A 26,305-nucleotide genomic window follows, 5' to 3' on the forward strand; every position below is an offset into this window, starting at 1 on the left:
ACAATGAAAATTTAACTTCAATTAATTAAAAACAAATGTTGAAAATTGTTTACATGTAGAATGGAAACAAATTAGCTTATGCAAAGGTAGATTATCTCTAAGAAGAGATGTGACTGCTACATGCCATTTTAATTGTGTTACAATGAGGCTTGGAGGCCTTTTATCATAAAGAAACAATGGAAAACCATAAACATCCAAAAACCTAACCCTAGGAGATGAAGTGCCAAAAGCTTGTGGGTCCCGCTGGGGTTAGTTGGAGCATTAACTTCCTAGGGTCATAACTTTGGCATACGATCTTCATTTGGCATGCACGATACATCGTTAGAAATATATGTCAGAGGAGAACAACTTTTGATTGCAAATTATAGGGTCATTGACCTCCCATTTTCCAATTTCTCCAAAATATGTCATTTAGGGCCTCAAAATAGCTCTGGAAGTTCAGGACTTGAAAAACTCCCAAAAATAGAAAATTGTCGAAATAGGAAACTTTACTAGAGAATAAGAAAGTAAAAATAAACAATGTTGGGGGTCTAAGTGGAATAGGAAGTTGACCCCAAGTAACACCTGGATCAGTCCTCCCCCCTTAGGAAGCAATGGTCCCCATTGCATTGAGTGCCTTCATGAGATAAGGAAATTTTTACTAAACTTGCTCCCTGGTAATCCACTTTCTATGGTGTAGGAGATGGTTGAATTAGAAAACCCGATATAGTTGGATCCTCTGTTGGAAAGTGTTTTGAATCTCGGTGTCCATGATTCGATTAGTAATGGCCTATTCAATGTAGTCTAGATTGAGCTCTGTTTGTGTCAGTTCCTCAATGATGTTTGATGTTTCTAGCAATGATGTAAAGTATGGCCGAAGGTGGTCCATATTGAATATTGGGTGCAAGCCAAGGAATGGGGGGATACTGAGCTTCAAATCATTATCTCCCATAGCCTTGGTGATGGTGTAAGGCATGTATCAAAGTGGTCAAAGCTTTTGATGAGCTCCAACAAGGTCTTCATTCTACAAATGTAACCAAACCTTGTCACCCACCTAAAAACTATATGGCAACCAATGTTGATCATGTCATTATTTGTACTTGGAATTGGTTTTATCCAAGATATAGTAAGGTTGTTGGAAGGTTTCTTGAATGCATTCAATAAACCTTGTAGCTTTATTAACTTTATACTAAACATATGCAAATTCTTCCTTTGTAGTTGCAAGAGGCATTGCAACATCAACAAGACATAATGGTTGAAATTCCAAGCCCACTTGAAAGGGGATGTGGTCAATCGAGATATGGATAGATATTTTGTATTTGTGTTGCACATAGGGAAGACTCTCATCCCATGCTCATGGATCCTTAGAGATGTAAATACATAGTATGTGCACTATCATCATGTTTACAACCTCTATCTAGCCATCAATATGGGGGTGGAATGCAGTCGAATTGGGGAGATTGGTGTCCAAAAATGACCATAGGATCGACTGAAATGTGCTTAGGAACAGGTTATCTCGATTTTATATAATCATCTGCGGGATCCAAAAATGTACCCACACTTATTCAAATAAGAGTTTGACAGTATCTTTTGGAATGATACTCTTCCTACAGGTAGCCAGTATGGCCATCTTAGAAAATATGTTGATGACCGAAAATACACAATTGTTGCAATGATTGGTAGAAGGAAGGCTAGATATATAATCCATGGAGATGGATTCCCAAAGCCAACTATTAGTAGGAAGAGGACTGTACATGCCTTACTTATTATTGGTTGGTTGACGACGGAATAGGAAGTACATGATCTAATATATTTTCAAAAATATTGTTAGAGATTTGGTAAAAAAAATACTTTAACATTACTTCCATTGTCTTATCTACACTGAAGTGTCATGCAAACCCACTATCGTGCACCTCCCATATTACCTTGGCACACTCACTTGAAGGAACACAAAGGTATCCTGGGTGGCATAAGAGTGGGTCTTGGAGGTGGAAATCTCGAACTTTCTTGCCATCCATCAACATCTAGTATTTGGTGGTGAATTATGGATCATTCTTATAAAATTGTGGCCATCTAGAAGTATCGTGCCCACAAGAGTCAAGGACAATGGTCGTTGCCACAACCGGTGGCTGACTGATAGAATTTGGAAAATTATTGGTACTACCCTTCTTGCACTTATAAAATGGAATTGTTGAAGATATGTGGACCATTTTTTATGATGATCATTCTGCGAATTTCCTTGTATCTGCATAAACTAGAGAGGTTGGTAATCTATATAGATGATTGCTTCCTTCTCCAAAATGTAATGTCTCCATTGTCGGCAAGCCTCCATGATGTAATACTTCTCTTATCGTATGTGGGTTAATTCTGAATTGTATGAGAGAGTGTCTCATTATGATAGGCCATCAAATGCCCTTGTTAGGTGAGAACCTCACCAATGGAATAGTTAGAGGCATCTATCTCAATCAGAAATGGTTATTGTAGGTCTGGAAATGTGAGGACGGACACAAAGAGAAGGTTGTGTTTTAGCTCATCGGATGGCCTTTTTTGTGATTCGTACCAAAGAAACCTTTCTTTTTCTCCTCCCTTAGTGACTTGACTCAAAGTCCAAGTGATATGAGAGAACCACAACATGAATCTTCAATAGAAATTATAAAAACATAAGAAGATATCAAGCCCTATTAGAGTTATCGAGGCTAGCCAATCCCAAATGAATTCGATCTTAGTTGGATACACATGAAAACCTGAGTCATCAATTATATAGCTTAGATATTGGACTTGGTGCATGCCAAAAGCGCATTTCTCCATGTTGGCACATATTTTGTGCTACCATAGGGGTTGAAGAATATGTCGAATATGTTGCACATGCTCTTCCCAACTCTTGCTAAAGATGACGATGTCATCTGAATACAAAACCATGAGGTGTTGATGAATAGATGAAATATATCATCCATCAGCCTCATAAAAGTGGTATGGGAATTCATCAAACTGAACGTCATGAAAAACCACTCGAAGCTACCCTCCTTGGATTTAAACACAATCTTCGATACATTTATGGGCTCTATTGGGACTTCATGATAGCTAGACTTCAAATCAACCTTGTCAAAGTACCTAGCCCCCTTGAGCTCATCAATATGGTCATCAATCCATGGGATTGCGTATTTGTTCCTGACAATGATTTTATTATGTGACTGATAATCAATGCAGAGTCTCCAAGTCCCATATTTCTTTGGTACAGTTACAATTGGGCTCTCACAAGGTGACGAACTTGATCACATTTTCCCTTTTTGAAGAAAATCTTGGATATACTAATTGATTTCCTCATTTTCTAGAAGAGAGTGGTGATAGATTAGTCCATTAGGTAGAGGTGCTCCTGGGGTCATATTGATTGAATGTTTGACTTGGCAGTGCAAAGGTACCCATGTGGGTGAGGAGAAGATGTCCCTATACACTTCCATGACATTATAAACTTGTTTTTGCTACATGGAGGAACCCTTTTTAAGGTCCATAGATGTGGTCATGATACTCCCCTTGCCTTGAGATCAGGTTAGAAAGAAAAAAAATACCTCGCTCTTGGAAATGATTCTACTGCATTTCTTAGAAGAGATCAAAGAAATGGCAATAGGCAGGGCTACCTCCATATCCTGTATATCTTACTACCTGTTGACAGTTCTAGACCCACCAACATGTCAAGGGGATCTCCCCGGTAAGATGTCCCAATTAGACCTCAGACTGTTTGCTTTAGAATTCCCAGCAATGGGTCGTAAGGTAATGCCTTGACTGCGATGTCGCACAAAGGCAAGTAAGATAACTCTGTCAATAACAAGGGTGTGACTAATGCAGTGAGTCAAGGAAGGTGTATGATAGGTTCTAACACTTCGAAGGGAGTAGAAGGTGAAGGTGAGTTCTGGTTCAAAGGGATCAATCCCAACTCAGTTAGGAACACACAACACAATAGGACATGCACAGCTTCTAGTGGAGTAGTCCACTCAGATGTGACAGTCACATCATACAAGGTAAGATAACACGTACAACACTCATGGATTAGTCTGAGACGAGTGTGAATGTTGTTACAACAAGGTTCACATGAAAGGTCTTTCCGATGTCTGACAGAGCAGTCGGCACAAACGATGACATCATTAAAAACATATGCAACACATTAACAACAAGATTCATATAATTGCATACAAATCAGTTCATACACAAGTACGTAAGTTAAACAACATATATCATTAAGGAAACTGGAGCTGTCCAACTACAATAACAACATATGGATGAAAATGTGTTGGCTCTTATTATATAAAGAAGTGTAAGTCACAATCATACAATACACCATGTAAACCTGCTAGCCCCAACAATGGAACATTATAGGCACATCTGCCTGCTCCTCCAAACAGATGTACTAGCTCCATGCAGTGGAGAATCCAAGGCGCGTTACAATACTATACAAGCCTTCTTCAAGATAATATTAGGAGAAGCTTGGCTCACCAAAAAGCCCATATAATGATTTATGAGGGACTATTTATAGCAAAGGGTAGGGTGACCCTTGACATTCCCCTTTGTGACAGTTCAACTACCCTCATGACTCTTCACCTACTCTATGACTGTTACATCCAATGATTAACACTTGACTTACACTTGACATGACTCAACATTACAATGCACATGTACTCATGTGAGGCAACATGGCTTGAGCAATCCTTGCAAGACATCACTGACACTCGGTCCACTGTGATGAGACCAACTCATTGACATGCCTATGATGGTGAAGGTGGTGATCTGATGCCAATCTTGGTCATCCGTGATGGTGTGCATGCACCTCATGGTGACATCTTGTTTAAGCGAATGCTTGCCTCTATTGCAACCAATGCATTGGTTCGGCCCCTTCATCCAACTCATCTGCTAACATGCGCATGGTGTTCTTGGGTATGGTTGAACTAAAAACACACTGATTCATAGTGTTCGTGCTGATCTTCAAGTGTTTGTTGGTGGTCATGTGCATCAACTTTCCGAAGTACATGTTCAGCCCTAGTTGGACTTGCTTCTTGTCTTTGCCTTGGTGACTGTGTTGAATGGGTTGGATTGCATCCGTGCACTCAATGACATGCATGTTGCTAAATCGCTTGCATGCGATCAACTACACTACTCACCATGTTTTCTCTGTGTCAACTGTTGGGATGGATCCTTAACTTGTTCAGGTGTAGTTTCATCTGTGAGCGCATGTTGCACCCACTGTTGTTCCTGTTCGTGTTGCAACTCATTCGTCTATCTGTACAACTTCATGTTCTTCTTGAGTTGCTGCTTCAGCACATGTAACTCCTTCTTTGTTCCATCTTCTGCCTTCACGCAATCTTCAGGTCGCACCGTCACTTCATAGCCAGAGCCTCCAAAGTTGCTTTCATCATCAATGGACCTGCTTGAGCTTGCAACCTTGTTCCGCCTCTGTGTTGTAAACAACCCTCCTCTTTCATTTGTTGCATTTGGTATGTTGTCTTTAGCTGCTATTCACAATGTTGCTCATTGTGATGTTGCTAATTTCATGTCATGATGTCCTTGTCTACAAATAATTTGATGTCTTCATGGGTAGGCAAGTCCATGGACACTTGATCAACTGCATTCCCAAGTGTGTTTTGAATAGTGTCCTCGTCTCTGCTCTCTTTGAAACCATTGTACCTGTACTGCCGAAAGGTAGATGAAAACCTGGGATACCAAGAGACATGGCAACACTCATGGAAAGCAATTTTTCAGTTGAAACCCAAAATGAACATGAGAAATGACTTGCAACATACCTGGGTGCATGAGCATGAAGGTTGCGCAATGTCGGCCAGGAGGTCAGGAGACCGACTGCCAAGACTACACAAGGCATAGTTTGGGTTGTTGGGAGACTAGATGACTATTAGAACTGCGCAATGCACAATATAGTCTGGTTGTTGACTGCTGGGATTGTGCAATGTGCAATTCCAGTTGGGAAGGACTGCTGGCCTAGGGACAGATTTGAGCAATTTCTTGGGCAAAGAAGCCATTGTCCTCCAGAAATGCGCAAAACAATCCTAGAGGCCAGTTCTGGGTAGGAATGCGAAAATATGGGGAGGAAGGTGAGCCTTCCTTCCCCAAATTGTGCAATGCAGCCTTGGTGAAGGCAGAGTCCGGGCTAAGGTTGGCCTGACTTGCCGATGGGATACTGAAAGAAACTAAGACAGTAAATGCATGGCGAAACTAAGTCATAGCACAAGTGATTGACTATGCATGCAAAACATGAATGAAATATTCAACAAACAGATCAACATGCATGTGGGTGAGGCAGTTCGCCGGTTGGGCAAACATCTGTGCAAAATAGTTTCATGCATGTGACAGTAGTGAGATAGCAATGAAAACTGAAACAGAGCTAGGACAAGCTAGTATATATGTCAATGACAACAAGCATTCAAAGAAATCAAGTAAACATTACTCCCACAAGCGTAAACACAAAAAGCGACAAAAATGCAGCACAAGACATGGGAAACGGGCTTACTCCAAAACAATTGAGATGAATGTTCCGATTGCTCCTAGATGTGATGTGGGATGTCAGAGCTACAAGGTTATGTCAGGAATGAGCTCTGCAGTGTCTGGTTGATGAGTTTTGATAACATCGAGGTTGTGACGCGCATGCCATGAATCTAGGGGAAGCGATACTTGGTGGGAGGTTTCAGAATTGCTCCTTGCATGTAACCTCCAATTGCTAAACATAGATTGCTAAAACAAGGGATGCCTTTTCATGCTGACTTGGGAGAAGTAGCCCATGCATGCAAGTCTGTTTTGCTCAGTCTCGGAGGGAACCGGTCAATTCAACTACACATGTAAGAGATTGCTCGACTATTGGAGAGAAAATGTTCATTTATGGCTGGGAGCTAGGCTGACTGCCCAAGAGATTTGTGTAATTTTTTGGCAGAGTAGCTGGTTGTTGCCCAGATTTGCTCAAATTCTGGGTTGACCAGCCTTGCTAGAGAAATTTGCGCAAATCCTGCTGGGCGTGTTGGTAGGTAGGATTGTGCAATCCTGGAGCCCAGCAGGATGCCAGAGAGGATTGCGCAATTTCTAGAGTGAAGGTTGGTTTACCTCCAGAAATGTGCACTTTTCAAGCGAAAGTTGCTCAACGTGCTGCTGGACCAAGTCTGGGTGAACAACCTGTGAGGGGAATGGGTCAAGCTATGACCGGCAAGCTGCCTTTATGCAATAAAGACACTGAAGGTTGTGAACTTGATGAAGCAAGGTAAGCTACGGTGAAGGGTGGAAGGGAGGCTCCAAAACGAGGCTAAGGACAAATTTTGGAGGGTGGTTGGTGACACACAGGTAGAACTCCAGCTCTGTGAATGGACCTTGTTCAAGTCTAACACCTCCAGAAGTATTGTTCAGTTTTCATCTTGTCCTCGTTTCACACTAACTTGATTGTAAGATGTGACATCTGCCAAACCCTTGGTCGATTGACACACATTCCAAGACAAGGAAACACAATTGTTTTGGTTGGGGTTATGGGGTATATAGGTGCACAAGCAGTATTTTCATCAGAGTCTTAGTTTCTTCTTTGTTGTTTCTCCACTGCTAGTAGGCTTGAATAGTACCTCGGTGGAGTCACATAGGAACACAAGCATGGCTTCGTTGCCAGCAGGCCTGGTCAATACCTTGGTGGAGTTACTTGCATCACCTCCTTGCGTAGGAAGCCTTTCTCCTCTTTCACCTTATTCATTTTCATTTTGATTTTTTTTTTTACTTTTCATTTTTTCATTTTCATTTTCACTGTGCATAGCACTTATTGATTTTAGAGGCAAAAGAGGGATCCTGACTTATTGAGAGAAGAGGAGTTTGTTCTAGCAGAGAAGTAGTTTATTGTATCTCTGGCATGCCTCTTAAGGTTTTCCCCCTCACCTTACTCTACTTGATTGAGCTGACAAGGGTTAACCCAAAAACAACTGGCTAGAGAAGGTGACACTAGTTAGTGCACAAGCGTTGTGTTTTCACCAAGGTTCACTTCGAAAAATACGTATTTTCCTTTGATGTATCATGGATAAAATTAACAAGCTCATCATATAGAGGCAAGAAGAAAGATAACCAAGTAGTGATAGTTGTATAAGCCCTTTTGTACTTTACCTAGCTTGCTTCAAAAGTCATACATGGTTTCATGCAAAACTAACCTACGAACGAAACAAACGAACTGACAAACAATAAAGCAAAGCAAGAGCGGAAGAAAAGTAAAAGCGAATCAAGTAAACAAACAAGCAAACAAACAAACAAGAAAACAAAGCATGTAAGCAAACAAGAATGCAAAAAAACAACTGAAAGAAAACATTATTCCTAATCCTACACTAATGGTGCATGGGCCTGATCACGTGAAGTGATGCTTCCAATGCAGCCACCGACGCACTGGTAGACCCATGTTGGTGAAGGCTTGGTCCGCGAGAAACCCAATTATGCAAAACAGCAAGAAAGAAAGATATAACAATGAAGACAACCACATTTCATGATTCAAAGTGCCCACGAGACATAAGTGAGTGCATGTGCATGACGGGAAGCTTGTGGACTTAGCATGGTGATGTGTGACACTACGTGCAACTTTGAAGCATAAGCAGACTCTTGATTATGACATGCAAGAAAAGGAAAGAACAAAGATAACTTGCGTCGCACACGAGTGATTGCAATGTAAGACTTCTCAAATGCATGAGCAATGGGATCATGTAGTTTGTGAGGAGGAAGTAAAATATGAGTGTTATATTGATCTTGAGTGCATACAGATGAGTGATGAGGAGCCTTGAGTGTTTGAACAATTTCCTAACCAGAAGTGAAACCAACCTTAGGACAAAAAGGGCCTGACATAACCATCAGCTCGGGCTAAAGTGACTTGATAGTTTGTGGGGTTTCAACTTCGTCGACAAACGGATCTTCGTAGATGAGTGGCTTAGGTGGATTAATAACAATTGAATCAACATCATGATTGTATGATGATGTGAAGAGATCACAACAACCAAGATCAAAAAATTGAAGATGTTGGTCGACATCCTCATGGTTTCATGAATCACATAGAGGGGTAAATGAGGAGGAAGGATGTTCACCCTCTGTGTTTCTAGAAAAATTAGATGAAATATCAAGTGGATTTCCAATGAATGATTGGTCCTATCCATTGTTGGATGATGGGGTAACATACGGTGTGTCCTACGAAAGATGAACAATGGGTGCAGCCGTGGATGAAGACACACATGCAAAATCATGGATGGTAGGTTCACCAATGATGTTAGGAAAAAGTGGGTTCAGATGGAAGGAAGTCATCCTTCGTCGAGTGTTGATGCTCAAGCACCCACTCATACTCTTCATGAATGACAACGCATGTTGGTTGTGAAACACCAACTCCGTCAGTGGGTTGTTCCTTGTTCACAACAAGTGAAGAGTCTGGAACAAATGAACATAAGACAACATCATCCGGAGGAACACCCAGGTGTGAAGATGGAGGTCGTAGAAAAGAATTCATATGTGGACTCGAAGGACGCACAAGCAAATCTGCGTGAAAATTTATTGAAGTGATGTTGGGAGGGTGTTAAGGATGAAGAGGTGTGCGAGCATGATCATCAACATCATTGGGCAGTGGTGGAGATGTTGAATAAGAGGAAGGCAAACAATTAGTTGACACAGTGCCTGCTTCGACATGAGATTCTGGATCTCAATCAACAAAGAATGTTGAGTGAGGTTTGATCTCAAACTTTCTCTTCAGACAGGAAGATTTCTTAAGGCAGTACTCGAACCAGTCCCAAATATAAGCAAATTTCATCTGGCTCCTCAGAGCTTGAAACTGCAAGTCATGGAAGCGTTGCCAAAAATCAATAATGGATTCATGTGGAGCCCTCTATTGCTATAACAATTTCTGGTCAAGATGGTCTGGATCAAAAGGATATAATGTGTCTTCAGTAACATCACAAAAGTGCTCAAATGAGTGCACGGTGTCAGCCGGTAGGCTGAGCACCCAACCAAATGGTGATTCACGAAGTGTGTATGGAAGCAACAAACCTACCTGTTCGTTGGAAAAATCATCTTCCTCATGAATCATGGAAAGAAAGTGAAGTAAGTGCTCAGGATAGGCCACTTCACCTTCACCATCATACATGTGAGTGGAAAAGAGATCGAAAAGCTTCCCCAAGATGGAGACATCTTCATGATTCGAAAAACACCTCAAGGGAAGAAGAGTGCAAGAATCCATGAAAGATATGCAAAGGTTCAAAACTAGATGAGAGGACACAGTTTTTCATCAGGTCCTCCTTCTATTGCCAAAAATGTTAACGGTGTTGGACCCACCAACATGTCAAGGGATCTCCTCGATAAGAAGTCCCAATTAGACCTCAGACCGTTTGGTGTAGGAGTCCCAACAGTGGTTTGTAAGGTAATTCCTTGACCGCGATGTCACATAGAGACAAGTAAGATAACTTTGTTAGTAGCAAGGGTGTGACTGATGCAGTCATTCAAGGAAGGTGTATGAGAGGTTCTAACACTTTGAGGGGAGAATAAGGTGAAGGTGAGTTCCAGGTTGAAAGGGATTAGTCCCAACTCGCCTAAGAACACACAACACAAAAGGACATGCACAGCTTCTGGTGGAGCAGTTCACTCGGATGTGAGAGTCACATCATACAAGGTAAGATAACACGTACAACACTCATGGATCAGTCTGAAACGAGTGCGATGGTTGTTACAGAAAGGTTCACGTGAAAGGTTTGTTTGATGTTTGGCAGAGCAGTTGACATTGACGGTGACATCATTAACCACATATGATTAACAACAAGATTCATATAATTGCATACAAATTAGTTCATACACAAGTACGTAAGTTAAACAACATATAGGTTTTTACTTTTGATAGCTTTACTGATTTTTGGAATTACTTCTTGTTCTGGCGGCGACTTTGGTTCTAGGGTTTAACTAAGCAAGTGACAGAGGGCAACAAGCATCCATGGAGACACAGGGAGGAGGGAGCTCCACTCCCTCCTATAGTAATATGGTAGAAAACAGAGGAAGAAGAGGGGAAAATAACAAACCTCCACGGCCCTTGGAGGTCAAGGAAAATAACACAGAAACTCAGAAGGCAGAAGGCAGCAAAACCAATGCAGATCAAGGGTCCGATGAAGAAGACTGTCAGGAGGAGAAAGAGGAAGACAGAGGTCAAGGATTAGAGAACAGAGCTAAGATGGGGCCTTGTAAACCCAAGACCATAACTAAACCTCGGGTTATTCTGAATGATCCAGCTCTGCAAGCGCACAGGGATCACATGGCTAACTATGCCATCATATGCAAATTTATGGGAATCTAGCCATTAGAGAAAGCATTGTACACCTGGATAAAATACAATTGGAAACCAAAGGGGGAGTTAAATATACATCTTGGATCCAAAGGTTTTTTTACTGTGGTGTTTACGAACATGGAAGACAGAGATATAATTTTTGAAGGGGGCCATACTTCTTTGCAGCTTTGGTCTCTATATGCGTCCATGGACAATGGACTTTGTGCCAGAACAAGAAACCTTCACTTTGGTACCGATATGGATTCGACTATACTCCTTACCTTTAGATTACTGAATGCTAGGGCCTTTAAAAGCTATAGGCAATAAATTAGGTCATTTCTTAAAATTTTCAAACGAAACTCTAAGGGGAAAATATACATCCTATGCCCGTATATGAGTGGAGATGGACCTATCAGGAGCCCTTCTAGATGAGGTCATTCTAGAAGTCTATGATGAGGAATGGGTTCAAGCAGTTGATTATGAACATTCTAGAAGTCTATGATGAGGAATGGGTTCAGATGTCACAAATGCCATGAGCATGGACATCTATGCAGAGACTGTCCTCTCAATAGAAGGGAGGAAACCTAAATACCAACAAAGGAAAAGACCAGACAGGTTTCACCAAATTAGGAGGAAGAGGAAAAGGAGGAGGAAGGAAGACACCAAAAAACCCTAGTGTGAATGATAAAACAATAAGTTACAATAGTTTTGAGATCTTAGAAGAAAAAGAAGCTGATGGAGGGGATACAGAGAGTATAGAGAATCAGACAGCAACCGGGAAAGAAAAAGAGACCAGCATGGAGTAAACTTAGGAATAGAATGAACACACAACGGACCCTTTGAGTACCATGGAAAAAGAAAAAGACCAAGAAATGACTCAAAGTGAAAGCGGTATAGAGGATCAAGATTTACAAGAGATCCTGGAAAGGGAGAACCTAGAGCTAGAAACGTTTCTAGAACAGGGAGGCAACTTGGGAATAAACTCCATCCCTCAGGAGGACATGGACAATTTCCAATAGATATTCCTTAACAAGGCACATCAAACAGATGTAGGAGTCAAAAGAGGACATGACAACCAGGAAAACAAAGGGACTTCATCAATAGGATTAATAACAGGAAAACTAACAAAGAATCCAGGCAAGAGGAGGGGAAGAAAAAGACAGAAAGAGCTACTACTGGAGTGTGGCAAACTCATGATTGATTCAGGAAGGATGAAATACCTTTCTATTTACTCCTTTAAAACCCCACCTCTATGAAAATCACAACCTAGAACATTAGAGGACTAGGGAGTAGAAGAAAACAGAGGAATCTAGGTAAAAGGATCAGAGAGGAAAAACTTGACATAGTATTCATACAGGAAACAAAATGCTCAGTGGAGAGGATCCGTGAAAAACATAGCAAATGGGTAAATAGATATGAATACCTTGAAGTTAAGGCAAATAAATCTGCTGGTGGTATTCTCACTCTATGGGATCCACAAAAATTTGGTGTGATTGATGTGGAGGCATCCAGACATCACCTTTCTCTGATTTTCCAACTAGTGGGTGACAGGAAATGTTACATGATCACCAATGTCTATGGTCCACAACCAATGGAGGAAAAACTTCGACTCCTCACAAAACTAGAGGATATGAAGAAGAGATACCCAGCTCTACCCTGGATTCTTGGAGATGATTTTAACATAACAAAATCACTCATGGAGAAGAAAGGAGGAACTAGAATACTTGTTAGAGACTCTATTGCCTTCCAGAACTTCATCACCAATATGAAATTGGTTGATATGGAAACAAGCAATGGAATCTTCACTTGGAATAACCAAAGAGGGGGCCCTACCAAAGTGGCCTCAAAATTAGATAGATTTATGGTTTTAGAGGAACTTCTTCTCAGGGGAAGTAGCATTACTACACTCATACTACCTTTTGGGAGTTTAGATCACTGGCCTATCCAATTGGAAGCATCCCTTTTTGGCAAACCAAGGAACACCCCCTTCAGGTTTGATAACGCTTGGCTCACACATTCAAATTTCCTCACAAACATTGAAAAGTGGTGGAAGAAAGAGCTTCACCTTCAAGGTACAAAGATGTTCCTTCTTCACTGCAAGCTCAAACACATTAAAGGCTGACTCAAAGAGTGGAATAAAAAGGAACTTGGTAACATCTTCAAAGCTAAAGGAGAGGTGGAAAAGAAACTAAAGGAAATAAACCAGATTCTTATCACAGAAGGCTATACAGATGAAAGGAAAGAGATGGCAGAGTCACTCCAGCAGTATTGGGAAAATAGATGCCTTCAAGAGGAAACACTATGGAAACAGAAATCCAGAGTACAATGGATTAAAGCAGGGGAGAGAAACACCAAATTCTTTCATAGATCCACCATAGCTCACTGAAACAACAATAGAATTGTGAAACTTACAGATCAGCATGGAATAGGGAGAAACACTCATGAAGAGATGGAGAAGGTTCTACTCCAGCATTTTCAGAAAATTGCTGAGGAAACCTCAGAAGATGGATACCAGTTTACAGAAAAATTCACTCGGTACATCCCTAAATTGGTTACTAGAGAAGATAATTTCAATATCAATAGACCAGTAACATAGGAAGAAATTGAGGAAGCCGTGAAAGAGATGCAAAATTGGAAAGCACCAAGCCTGGATAGATGTAATGTGGACTTTTTCAAAGCTTGTTGGAGGACAGTGAAACAGGACATCCTGGAGGTAGTGGAAGACTCTTGAAGATTTAAGAAAGTCTTAAAGGCACTCAATGAATCTTTCATAGCCTTAATCCCCAAACAAGAGAAGGCCACCCGTCCAAACAGATTTTTACCTATAGCATTATGCAATGTGATATACAAAATTATATCCAAAGTCATTGCCAACCATCTCAAACATCTCGTCCAAACCCTAGTGTCATAGGAACAAACGGGCTATGTGGAAGGAAGACAAATTCTAGATAGTATAATTCAAGCACATGAAACGGTTCATTCACTCATTACCAACAAACAGGCAGGAATGATAATGCAGCTGGACATAACAAAGGCCTACGACAAACTTAGCTGGTCATACATAAGAGCAATTTTAAAAGCCTATGGCTTTGATTACAATTGGATTAAATGGGTTATGGTGCTAGTTACCATAGCCAGCTGTTCAATTCTTCTCAATGGTTCTCCTTCCAAAACCTTCAAGCCTTCTAGAGGTCTCAGGCAAGGAGATCCTCTTTCTCCTTTCCTTTTCATTCTAATGATGGAAGGGTTAGGAAGAGCTATCAGAGCTGCTAAGGAGGAAGGTAGAATTCAGGGTCTGAGACTCACTCAAGGTGGGGACACGGTGACACATCAACAATTTGTGGATGACACTATGCTTCAAGGCACACCCACTGTCAAGGAAGCCATAGCATTCAAACAGATTCTGAGTGAGTTTGCTAGGGTAGCAAGCAACAAAGTAAGTCTCACTAAATCAAATATTTTCTTTTTCAATATAGATATTTCAATTCGAAGAAATCTTTCTAGAATTTTGGGCTTTCAAAGAGAGTCAATGCCTGTGAAGTACCTGGGAGTTCCTCTCACTGACAAACCGCTTCACAAGGATATCTGGGAGCCTATTCTTAATAAGCTAAAACATAAGATCAGTAAATGGACAAACAAAGTACTAAATCTAGCAGGGAGACTGATTCTCACTAAGGCTATCCTCCAAAGTATCCCTATCTATATGCTATCTGCCATTCCGGCATCAGCTGGTGTAATTACCAATATAAGAAACAATCAGAGAGACTTTCTCTGGGGGAAAGGTGAAGAAAAGAATGTAGAAATTTTGAATAATTTAACACATATTCAATGGAGATTATCCTGATCATGTACTATTGCGGAAAACATACACAATACATAAGCTCCTCTACGTTGATCAACAATTTACAGAAGCAGAAACATCCACAGGCACACATAGAAGCATCAATCAAACTCATAAACACAGTATGTATCCCGGGGAAAGCATCTCGCTAAAAACCCCACACTATCTGTATATTATATTGATTGAATCATGTAACAATACAAAGCATAATACTTCTCACAAGTATCTCCACCTGTTACACACAATACAGCTCAGATTTGATCTCCAAATCTCTCCCGCTGCTTGCCTGCCTCCACTGCTCAAACCTGCTCGAGAACTGATGAGAATAGCTTCCCAAACTCGATTTTACACTGCAAAATAGTCACCCACACTATGTTGGACGTGAGCAACAGCTATAATATCATGAAGATGCGTGAGCAAACTCATTGGCATACTCAATCCTTTGATTGTGCAAATCATCATGCACAGCTATAGTCACAACTGATAGCAATCTGATCCTCTAACACCTGTCCCTGCTGAACTGAACATGCACTGACATGCAACTGAGTTAACTGATGTATTTTATAGTTGCATTATGAGTTAATAACTTGTGAATTAATTAATAACTAATTCACCCAACTCATCTTTAGTCTATTGATCAGTTAGACTAAATACAACCAGTTTAACAAAGCTAAACTGAACACAACTCCATCAACTGTACCTCCAGTCCACTAAACTCAACTCACTTGAGTTCTAACTGAAGTCACGCATGCAACAACTCAACTAACTCATAAGAAAAACGAATTTCCTTCTGACAGCTGCATGTGCCACTTCCGTAGTTCAAACTGAAGTGCTCCAAGAGAATAAGATTAAGTTTATAGTCCAAATATTATTGTGAGATAATAATATTTGACTTTTCTATTTTTGACTTTGATCACTCACACTGTGATCACTCACACTGTAATCACTCACACTGTGATCACTCACACTTTCATCAAAAATAGAAGTCCATCTATTTTTCCCAACTTGATCAATCATCCATAGACATGATCCATATGTCTAAAAATAGACATAGTCTAAAAATAGACTTGCGCCAAAAATAGCCTGCGGGCCCACTTAGTGAAGGCGACTCTTTTCACTAAGCTCCATCATCTTGTTGCACTCTCAACAAGCATTTCTTGTTGCACACTTTTCAACACTCCCTCTCAACAAGAAAGGCTTCCTCTCAAACCCGATCCTGTAACTCTGGAATGTTCTCCATGCAACACATTTGGCCGGTCCACTTGCTCTGTCATCAAAGTCTCTGACTGCTATTGCCTCTGTCAACTGAAACTCTGCATCTCTGTGCTCTTCAGTATCTGACTGCTCTAGCCTCTGTCACTTTGATCTCTGACTGCATCCGTGCTGCTGCTGGTTCTATTTTCCAGCATTGCATCCGCACTGCACCTCCCAACTGACCTCCCTGTTGGGATAGAAACATCCTCTGATGCTGAAGCTCTACCTGCTGCTGACAAGTGCTCCCTCTCTGACATCTGCGCTACTGCAACATCTCCATGCATCTCGCACCATTGCACACCTCTCTGTGCCACCTAGCACTGTGCAAAACACTTGTGCCTCTCGCATTGCTACAGCCTGCTAGCTATGCGCTGTCCTGGGATTTCCTACACTGTCGCTCTCTCTGCCGCTCCATCCGCATCTGTCTCTACCCAATCAGTCAGTTCCTGCTACTACACATCGGGGCTCCCGTAGCAAGGTCTCATCCAAGAGGTTGGGTACCTCAAGGATCTTGCCCCTCCTCCTTGGGACAATCAATCCACATCACCCCACCTCCTACCTGGAGGTATGGATGCATGTGATCCCTCAGCCCACCTGGCTTGAAGTTTCCCCCTACTGGAGGTCTCTGGATGAGTAGATGTCTCTACTCGATCTCCTCTCAGCTTCCCCTGTTGTGGCTCCTCCACAATCTCCTGAAGCTGCTGCACCAATCGTGGCTCCTCCACAATCGTCTGAGACTTCTTCTGGCTCTGCATGTTGAGAGGTAATATACGCTCCCTCTCAACCACCAAGTCTCCATCAGTTGCCTTGCTGCTCAAGGCTTTGCATGCATCTTGAACCTCAAGAGCATACAGGTTCCTGACCCATGAACCAATCTCATGACAATGAAAGCATCGCACCTTCGACTTGTCAACTTTCTTCCCATCACTGGAAGAACAAGATTCGAAAAGAGAAACCTTCTCCTTCCCATTCTTCACCTTACTCGCTAAGGCACAGTTCTCCTCATCCTGCATGGATTAAGAACTGTCTCTGGTGCGCCGTCTAATCTCCTCCTGCATCAAATCCGACCATAGTCGTTCCCAATTTGGCAGTTTCTCCCTTCCATTCACCGAGTCTTGGTAGCTATGCCAACTCTTAGGAAGGTCAAGGTGTCCTAGACTCACCATCCTCATCCGACAGTCACCCCCACACTTCCTAGCTCATCCCGGCATTGGATGAACTTCGTGAGATACCTGGGCATACTGTCTCCATTCTCACACTGAATGTTTCTGAGTTTATCTCTTGCTTTGGAATAAACGAATTCCACCAGCACACAACTCAACCGCTTCCGATCTAGAATTCATGAGAACAAAATATTTCTCGTACAGAGATTGACTGTATGGGCATTCACTGGATATCTCACCTTCCTAAAGAAGGATGAATCCAGAGGCTACCTGGCCCGATTACAGACTCTGCCTGAAGAAATAGAATGTAAACACTTCCTGAATAGTAGATCTGATGATCAATCCTCGCTTGATATCCTGTAAAAATCTCTTCTACAAATCAAGCAGCTCTGATACCATGTAGAAATTTTGAATAATTTAACACATATTCAATGGAGATTATCCTGATCATGTACTATTGCGGAAAACATACACAATACATAAGCTCCTCTACGTTGATCAACAATTTACAGAAGCAGAAACATCCACAGGCACACATAGAAGCATCAATCAAACTCATAAACACAGTATGTATCCCAGGGAAAGCATCTCGCTAAAAACCCCACACTATCTGTATATTATATTGATTGAATCATGTAACAATACAAAGCATAATACTTCTCACAAGTATCTCCACCTGTTACACACAATACAGCTCAGATTTGATCTCCAAATCTCTCCCGCTGCTTGCCTGCCTCCACTGCTCAAACCTGCTCGAGAACTGATGAGAATAGCTTCCCAAACTCGATTTTACACTGCAAAATAGTCACCCACACTATGTTGGACGTGAGCAACAGCTATAATATCATGAAGATGCGTGAGCAAACTCATTGGCATACTCAATCCTTTGATTGTGCAAATCATCATGCACAGCTATAGTCACAACTGATAGCAATCTGATCCTCTAACACCTGTCCCTGCTGAACTGAACATGCACTGACATGCAACTGAGTTAACTGATGTATTCTATAGTTGCATTATGAGTTAATAACTTGTGAATTAATTAATAACTAATTCACCCAACTCATCTTTAGTCTATTGATCAGTTAGACTAAATACAACCAGTTTAACAAAGCTAAACTGAACACAACTCCATCAACTGTACCTCCAGTCCACTAAACTCAACTCACTTGAGTTCTAACTGAAGTCATGCATGCAAAAACTCAACTAACTCATAAGAAAAACGAATTTCCTTCTGACAGCTGCATGTGCCACTTCCGTAGTTCAAACTGAAGTGCTCCAAGAGAATAAGATTAAGTTTATAGTCCAAATATTATTGTGAGATAATAATATTTGACTTTTCTATTTTTGACTTTGATCACTCACACTGTGATCACTCACACTGTAATCACTCACACTGTGATCACTCACACTTTCATCAAAAATAGAAGTCCATCTATTTTTCCCAACTTGATCAATCATCCATAGACATGATCCATATGTCTAAAAATAGACATAGTCTAAAAATAGACATAGTCTAAAAATAGACTTGCGCCAAAAATAGCCTGCGGGCCCACTTAGTGAAGGCGACTCTTTTCACTAAGCTCCATCATCTTGTTGCACTCTCAACAAGCATTTCTTGTTGCACACTTTTCAACAAAGAAGAAATGGGCCCTTGTGGCATGGGATAGAGTATGAAAACCTAAGTCCCATTGTGGCTTGGGTCTTCATGACCTGGGAATTCTGAATAGAGTACTTGGTGCCAAAATCTGGTGGAGATGGCTGAAAGAAATACAAGCCCCCTGGGAAAAACTCTAGAAGAAAAAATATGCTAGTGAATGGTAGGAGAAAAATCTAATGAGAATGACAGGACAAGTAAAAGGTTATACAATTTGGAACAGGGCATTGCAGAATAGGGCCCTAGTCCAAAACCATAGTTTCTGGGAGATCAGAAATGGGAACCTGGCTTAGCTCTGGGAGGACAATTGGCAGCAGGAGGACAATCTCCGAAGTGAAGAATTAGCAGACATTCACACTGATACCATCAACAAAGGACTTAGGTGGGTAAGTGAATATTGGGACCAATCGAGGAACAATGGGAAATGGAGAACTTGGAAACTTCTAGATTACAGTGGAATGGGCATGTTGCATACTCAAGCTATAGCCCTTCAAGGTGTTTTAGACAAGAGACAAATCTTGAACTCAAACTTGAACGATCAACTAAGATGGGGAAAGAACAAGATAGGTCTCTTCAACCTTACGAAAGCCAAAAGAATAGATGCAGGGCTTAACCTTCCAAACACTTATAGGACGTGGAAATAAATCTGAGAAAATCCTCATTGGATGAAAGTAAAATTGTTCAGGTGGTTGGTTCAACAAGGCAAGATTCTGACATGGGATAACCTAAGAAAAAGAGGCTTTGTTGGCCCCTCAAGATGTCACTTATGTAGACAACAAGAATAAACTACAAATCATCTACTGAATAGATGCACTTTCACTACAATACTTTGGAATTGGGTTGGAGAAGTCTTCGAGCAAATAGACAGAAATGTTAATGACATCACTACTATGTTGAAGAATTGGCGGAAGAATTTTTCAGACAATGAGATCATAAACTCCACCTGGATGCAAACCCCCGGATTCATAATCTGGAATGTCTGGACGGAGTGCAACAATAGGATTTTCAAGGAGAAAGTGAGTCTGGTAAGAAGCATCCTTAAGATAATCCTTAAACAAGTCAAAGAGGTTTTTCATATCCTAGGAGGTGCAGCTATTGGAAAACCCATCGGGCAAAGAGAGGCCTGAATTTTGGAGAAGATAGAGCTCAAGGTTCATCCCCCTTAGAGTTCTATGTAGATTAACAAGAAGACCTTAGCAGATAAGTCTTCTTGGCAACCCCCTTCTCAGGGCTTTTTAAAATTCAACATAGATGGGGCTCCAAAAGGGAATCCGAGAGAAGCCGGTTATGGAGGGGTCTTCAGGGATGAGGAAGGAAACATACAAGTCATCTTCCACAGTTATCTAGGAAAAGAAACCAACAATATGGTTGAGCTCACGGCGATGGAATTATGCCTGGAAATACTGCTCAAGCATAACATTCACAATGTCATCATTGAGGCTGACTCAGAATTAGTCATTAACTCAGTGAAGAGGATAAATGTTGGCGCTACTCCTGAGAAAATTTCAGAACACTGGCAGGTTCTGCAAGTCTACCAAAGAATCCAAGTGCACCTAAGAAGGATGAGAACTCTTAGGTTGGTGCATGTTCGCAGGGAAGCCAACAAAGTTGCAGACTGGCTTGCAAATGAGGGGGTACGAAACAAACATATCAACTTGTGCTGCTAGTGGGAGGAGATAATGGATGACGGTTGAAGGAGGGATGCTCATCCAGGGCCATCAGCGACCGACAGCAGCATCAGGAAAAATCAAGAGATAGAGTTTCCGAAACAGAGCCACATAGACGGGGTGTCATTAATCTGGAATCATTATGAAATGTTATGACATATGAAAGGTCCTATTTAGGATGCAGGTCTATGTCAACAAACCTAGATAATAGCAAACCAACAGTCTCAGAGGGATGGCCAGAAGGAGGGATCTTCATCTTCCTTTGGCCCTTGCATTGGAATCCTGATTTTCTCAGCAGGCACAAACCCCCCACCTGTATTCCTGTGATCTCTTTACTACCCTCTGGGTGGTTTCCAGTTTATCGCATGCTCTTTAGGCTGGAAGCAGTTTTTCACAATCGGGAGTGATTCCACTCACCACGAAACACGTGGCTAAGGGTAGGGAGGAATTACCGCCCTCATCGTGTGCTAACTATCAGTGCTTTCTGTTTGCGTGATATGATCCCTAACCATTAGATCAAGCGAGGACAATCCACGGCCAGGATTGAGTGTGCATGTTGGTGGGTCCGACACAACGGTTATGTTTCGAGTTGTTTGCATGACCTCATGGGAATCGCGTGCAAATGGTGGATTTCAAGTGGTAAAAGATATTGCCGGTTATGCCAAAAATGGACCCAACATGATTATAAATTATGGTTTACAAGGCTCATCGGGTCTGAAGTGTTTGTTAAAAGGTGAGCTTGTTGGCCACCCAATATGTTTTTCATCCGCTAGATATTTAGATTTGGATCCAATGGTCATTCTTCGACTGCTGGTTTGTTTTGGTGGGCCGCGTCCCTAGGCTCACTTTGTCATCTTGCAACCATGGATTGGGGTGGGCCTATCATATTGGTGGGCCCCACCGTCGAGATCGCCTTTTGTACATTATTTCTCCTTTTTAATTTAATAGAAGGATCCCCTCTTGCCTTAGCAAAAAAAAAAGTTAAACAACATATATCATTAAGGCAACCGGAGCAGTCCAATGACAATAACAACATATGCATGAAAATTTGTTGGCTCTTATTATATAAAAAAGTGTAAGTCACAATCATACAATACACCATGTAAACCTACTAGCCCCAATAGTGGAACGTCACAACCACATCCACCTACTCCTCCAAAGAGATGTACTATCTCTGTGAAATGGAGAAGCCAAGGCGTGTTACAATACCATCCAAGCATCCTTCAAGATAGTCTTAGTAGAAGCTTGGCTCACCAAAAAGCCAATACAATGAGTTATGAGGGACTATTTGTAGCAAAGTGTGGGGTGACCCTTAACATTCCCCTTTGTGACAGTTCAACTACCCTCATGAATCTTCACCTACTTTATGATTGTTACATCCAACCATTGACACTTGATTTACACTTGACATGACTCAACATAACAATGCACATGTACTCATGTGAGACAACATGGCTTCAACAAGCCTTGCAAGACATCACTGACACTCAGTCTGCTATGATGAGACCAACTCTTTGACATGCTTGTGATGGTGAAGGTGGTAAGCTGATTCCAAGCTTTGTCGTCCGTGATGGTGTGCATGCACCTCATGGTGACATCTTGCTGAAGCGAACTATTGCCTCCGTTGCAACCGTGCATTGGTTCAGCCCCTTCATCCATCTCGTCTGCTAACATGTGCATGGTCTTCTTGGGTACAGTTGAACCAGAAACACACTGATGCATAGTGTCTGTGCTAATCTTCAAGTGCATGCTAGTTGTCATGTGCATCAACTTGCCGATGTACATGTTCATCCCCAGTTGGACTTGCTTCTTGTCTTCACCTTGGTGAGTGTGTTGAATGGGTTGGATTGCATGCGTATGCTCAATGACATGGATGCTGTTGAATCGATTGCATGCGATCAACAACACTGCTCACCATGTCTTCTCTGTGTCAGCTACTAGGATGGATCCTTGACTTGTACGGGTGCAGTTTCATGTGTGAGTACATGTTGCGCCCACTGTTGTTCTTGTTCCTATTGCAACTCATTCATCTGTTTGTACAACTTCATGTTCTTCTTGAGTTGTTGCTTCAGCACATGCAACTCCTTCTTTGGTCCATCTTCTACCATCACGTGATATTCATGATGCGTCGTCACTTCATAGTCACAATCTCCAAATTTGCTTTCATCATCGATGGACCTGCTTGTGCTTGCAAACTTGTTCTACCTTCGTGTTGTCAACAACCCTCCTCTTGCATTCATTGCATTTGGTATGATGTCTTCGGCTAACGTTCATGATGTTGCTCGATGTGATGTGGATGTTGTCATATCTTGATGTCCTTGTCTACAAACAACTTGATGTCTTTGTGGGTAGGACAGTCCATGGACACTTTATCAACTGCATCCCCAAGTGTGCTCTGAATGGTGTCTTCGTCTCTAATCTCCTGGAAACCACTATACCTATACTGCTGAAAGGCATCTAAACACATGGGATACCTGGAGACATGGAAACACTCATGGCAAGTAATATGTCAGTCGAAAACCAAAATGAACATGAGAACTGACTTGCAACATACCTGGGGTGCATGATCATGAAGGCTGTGCGATTTCAGCTGGGAGGTCGGGAGACTGACTGCCAAGACTGCATAAGGCATAGTTTTGACTGTTGGGAGACTGGCTAACTGCTAGAACTATGCAATTCACAGTCCAGTCGGGCTGTTGACTACTGGGATTGTGCAATGTGCAATTTGAGTTGTGAAGGACTATTGGCCTAGGGACATATTTGCACAATTTCTTGGGCCAAGCAGCCATTGTCCTCCAAAAATGCACAAAACAGTTATGGAGGCTAGTGCTCGGTAGGAATGTGTAAATCTGGGGAGGAAGGTGAGCCTTCATTCCCCAGATTGCACAATGTAGCCTTGGTGAAGGTAGAGTCTGGGCCAATGTTGGCCTGACTCGTCCATGGGCAACTGAAAGCAACTAAGGCAGTAAAGGCATGGCGACACTAAGTGATAGAAGAAGTGATTGAAAATGCGTGAAAAAAATAAATGAAAGATTCAACAAATATATCAACATGCATGTGGGTGAGGTAGTTCGCTAGTTGGGCAAACGTTCGTGCAGAATAGTTTCATGCATGCGACAACAGTGAGATAGCAATGAAAACTGAAACAAAGCTAGGAAAAGCCATTATATATGTAAACGACAGCAAGCATTCAAAGAAATCAAGAAAATGGTACTCCCACAAGAAAAAACACAAAAAGCAACAGAAATGTAGTACAAGACATGGGAAGCGGGCTTACCCTAAAATAGCTGAGCTGAATGTGTCGAATGCTCCTAGATGTGATGTGGGATGTCAGAGCTATAAGCTTGATGTGAGGAATGAGCTTTGCAGTTTCCAGTTGATGATTTTTGATAACATCAAGGTTGTGACATGCATGCCATGAATCCAGGGGAAGTGACACTTGGTGGGAGGTTTCGGAATTCTTCCTTGCATGTAACCTCCAACTACTAAACATAGATCCCTAAAACAAGGGATGCCTTTACATGCTGCCTTGGGAGAAGAGGCCCATGCATGCAAGTCTATTTTTCTTAGTCCTGGAGGGAACCAGTCAACTAAGCTGCACATGCAAGAGACTCTCGGCTGCTGGAGAAAAATGTGCATTTCTTCCTCAGAGTTGGGCTGACTACCTAGGAGATTTGCACAATTTCTGGGTAGAGCAGCTGACTGCTGCCTAGATTTGTGCAAATTCTCAGCTAAGAAGCCTTGCTTGGGAAATTTTCACAAATCCTGCTGGGAGTGTTGGCAAGTAGGATAACACAATCCTGGAGCCCAACAAGTTGCCAGAGAGGATTTCACAATTTCTAGAGGGAAGGCTAGTTTCCCTCCAGAAATGTGCAATTTTCAAGGGGAAGCTACTCAGCCCCTAGCTGGACCAAGTCTAGGTGAAAAACCTATGAGGGGAATGGGTCAAGCTGTGACCAACAAGTATCCATTTTGCAAGAAAGACACTGAAGCTTGTGAACTCGATGAAGAAAGGCAAGCTGTTGTGAAGGTTGGAAGGGAGGCTCCAAAACGAGGCTAAGGAAAAAATTTGGAGGGTGGTTGTAGCCGCTACAACACTACCCAAAAGTAATAATACTAATGCAAGGTATGGATTCATACACATCATGACACTTGCACAAGTATGGTTGGCCTATTAAAACATCATGAACTTCAAGGGGAGCAACATCACATAGTACCTCATCTTTGAAAGGCTTGATGCTATAAGTAAGGAAGCATTGTTGGCTTACGCAGAGATCTCAACCTTGGTGGAGCCACCCAATGGTGTATGGCTGCAGGTGTGGTGTTATTGGTATACCCAAATCCTCCATGACCACTACTAAGATGAGGTTGTTTTTACTTTCATTGATGACAATGAACTACAACTGTTAACCCTTCACCCACATCTATGAGTTGAAGAGATGCTCACCCTCCTCTGGATATTTGGGCTCAATATTCTTGACCTTGGTGGTGGAAATGGTGGTGTTATGTTTCAAATCAATGATATGTTTCCCATTTTTGTGTTCTGGCTCTAATTCAAAACATGCATCTAACTCCAAATGTTTTAGCTCAGCCAACAATGACTACTTTGTGTGATACTGATTTCTGTTGTGAGAGGGGCTTTATGGAACTCACACCACTTTCATGTCTCTTTCTTCATCTTCCCACTATTTTTCTTTGATTTTGGCTTAGATGGATTGTCCTAGGTCGTTCTTCCTTGGATTAGTCCTTTTTTATGTAGTTTATAAGTGCTTTTACCCTACTTTGGATTCACAACTCCAAAGTCCTGCTTATTTTTTTCAAATTTTTGCTTGATCTTGATAGCATATTGCTACGCCATGCCAAGAAAGGATATTTACATGAACTCCATTTCTTCTTGGATATATTTTTGTAGATATCCATGGTAATTGAGTACCATATGTCACTCAGATTCCTTGATACCTAGCTTCGTGCGTAGGGTATGAAAAATATTTGTGAACTCTGACATCTCTTGGTCCCTTTCCTTCATTAGTATGGTCCATTTTATATACTTTTCTTCATAGCTCCAAACAGGGTAATATTGTTCCTTAACAGTGCCTCCAAAATAACCCTAAGAGGGTGTGGAATAAAATATCCATTGTGCCTCCTCATCATTTTTCTCATAGTAATTTTCCCACTAGTGCTTGACATGGGGGGCAGCCTTAAGGAGTGCAAAAGTAATATTTTTCATATCGAAAAAATTATGGAATGAGAAATATCCTTTAAGAAAATTAACCATCTATCTACATCATCATCATCTTTTTGACCTTCAAATATAGGAATTTCAATGTTAACTTTTTAATTAATGAAGGTAGTGCCTCCAAAGTGATTGTTAGATGAAAATGTTGTTGGCATTATGAGACAAGTGTTGTCCTTGATGGAAAATCACACAGATGATAAATTATAGTGCAGCAAAGT

This window comes from Pinus tabuliformis, chromosome 5_2 (genome assembly GCF_031772625.1).
Source record: "Pinus tabuliformis cultivar Carrire ecotype Pingquan chromosome 5_2, CPIR1, whole genome shotgun sequence".
Lineage (NCBI taxonomy): Eukaryota > Viridiplantae > Streptophyta > Pinopsida > Pinales > Pinaceae > Pinus > Pinus tabuliformis.